Source organism: Pteropus medius, unplaced genomic scaffold (genome assembly GCF_902729225.1).
Source record: "Pteropus medius unplaced genomic scaffold, Ma_sr-lr_union100, whole genome shotgun sequence".
NCBI lineage: Eukaryota > Metazoa > Chordata > Mammalia > Chiroptera > Pteropodidae > Pteropus > Pteropus medius.
In genome coordinates, this window is record NW_024353790.1 from 1,798,047 (window position 1) to 1,800,404 (window position 2,358).

The window sequence follows — 2,358 nt, forward strand, 5'->3', positions numbered from 1 at the left end:
AACTTAGGTGACATTTGGATCAAAAGAACAGACAGAAAGGTGGCGTTTTAAAATAAAAAGTAAATTGAAGTTATAAGGAATGCAATACTACATAAAAATTGATCACAATGTATTCGAAAATTAAAATAACTCTACCTTTTTTTAATATCTTTTTTTCTTGTCTTTTTCTTTTTTTTTTTTCAGGCGAGGCAACCCTTGGTTGACCTCGCAGATTGCAAGGACCTTGTCAGCTTACAATTTTTTTTTTTTAATTTTTTACGCCTGCAGCACCTGGTCTTCCTAGGCGGTCTCCCATCCAAGTACTAATCAAGCCTGACCCTGCTTAGCTTCTGAGATCAGATGGGATCAGGCTTGTTCAAGGTGGCATGGCCATAGACAGAACTCTACCTTTTAATAAATGTCAAAGTACCACAAAGTTCTTTTTCTATAACAAGGACTAGGCCAGTAAAAAACAAAACAAAACAACTTTAACTATATACTTCCCGAATTAAGGGTCATCTTATAAATAGTTCATGAAATCCTGTCCACACAATTGAGGGCTGTTTCTCAACCTTGTTCTATTAAAAAAAAAAAAAAAAATTTTTTTTTAGATCACGCCCTTGTTCTGTGATTTAGACTCTATTAATAATTTTTGTCCTTTCCCTGTGGAAACTGAGCACCAGAAGGAAATTGAAGAAAGTGTCTACTTTTACCCCGTTAACCTTCTGCCTTCGAGGGTTGAATCTGCTGCCCTTTCCTTAACACCACTCACTCCAGGGGCCGCCGCTCCCTCAGCAAGACTTCTTCTTCGGGTTTCTTGAGAGAGCTCAAATGCAAGAATTTTGGGGGCTAGCAGCGGGAACCCAGCCAGGAGATGGAATTCCCAGTCCCCAGCAGGGTTTCAAGGCTGCAGGTTGTTCTGGCTTTGCATTTCCCCTCTAGGAGCCTTGTGCAGGCCACACTTATGTCACTGACTCAAGCTAAACAAATCTCATTTCTCTCTTCTTGTCCCTAAGTCTCTTCCATTATTTCCCTTTGTTGGCTCTGGACTTGCTCCAAAGGGTGCCTACCAATCTTTTCCTCTGGGGCCTCCGTGTGTCTGGCTCTAGATGGGGTGGAGGCCGGGCCCGGGCTTAGATTGGGAGATGACGTATCTCAAGTGATCCCAGGACACAGTCTCACTAACATGCCTGGTCTTGCTGGTTCAGCCTCTGACTGTGAATAAAACATTTCCTTTACTCTTTCCCCTCTCCCCAAAAAAGACAAGGACAAATAAACCTGTTTAAAGAAAGCAATCGTTTACTTTGTGTCTTGGACATTTCTCTAACATCTTTCCAAACGCTGGAGCTCCCTACACTGTGTAAAATAAAATGAGTGACATCTTTAAGAGGGTTGGGAAATTAATGTACTGTCAAAGCATTTCCAGTACATTAAAGATAGTTTTCCGCTCCATCAGTATGTTTACAAAAGAGAAGAGACCCAGGTCACTGATGTAACTGTGTGAAAAATAAAGGAATGTGTGGCAAAGGAACAGTCAAAATACTTGAACTGAAAACAAAGGGAAGTGATCATTTTTACAACCCGGCTTTTGTCACCGAGGAGTTGACTTGGATAACCAACTCCAGCACATCTGTATTTACATGATCTGGAAGACATGAATTACTAACACGTAGGAAAATTCCGGGGGGTGGAAGGGCGGAGGAGAAGTAAACTACAGCTCCTTAAAGTATCTGATGAAGTAATCTAGTAAGATTCATTGTCCTCGTCGCTGCTGAAGTTTGAGCACATCTAGCGTGACTGTGCCATCTAGTGGTGCCACCGTAACTGCCTCCAGTTGGAATTGGATTCAGTTCAGAAGGGCGCTTTGCATTTCTCATCAACTATATAATAAAAGGGGTGGAAAGAGCATTTCCATGGCATCCGCATGTAGCTATTTCCAAATTACTTAAGCCAGTCATGGAGTGAAAACTCACGAACTTCAGAGGAATCCCTGATTTCGCACCACTGATTTCATCAACTAAAAGCATCTGCTCGGTGCCGACAGGTGTCTCACGGCTGTACACCAGACACCAAGCGACTCTGCGGACTCAGTCACGGCCCTCCAGAAGTTTAACTGCTGAAGAGAGGAGTCACAGACTTCTCCCTCTTTCTGTTTATAAGGTGCTAAGGAGGTAGCGACAGTTTTAGTAACAACTAATAAAGATACAGAAGAAGAATCCCCAAACTCAACAGCCATCCTTCAGATAACCAAAGGCTGATGTTCTTCACGAAAAAACAACGCTGACCTCCCAAAATTTCTTGCTCTAAAATTATGATGGTCTTTGCTAATTTTAGCTCTAAATGCGAAGCCTTGCCCCACCAACTCCTGGCTCTCTCCTA

The 2,358-nt window shown here is 42.3% G+C and overlaps 1 pseudogene; it reads right to left on the reverse strand.

The window, feature by feature from the left end:
• Window positions 1-258: 258 nt before the first annotated feature.
• LOC120593490 (uncharacterized) lies at window positions 259-377 on the reverse strand (annotated as a pseudogene).
• Between the last annotated feature and the right edge of the window lie 1,981 nt (window positions 378-2,358).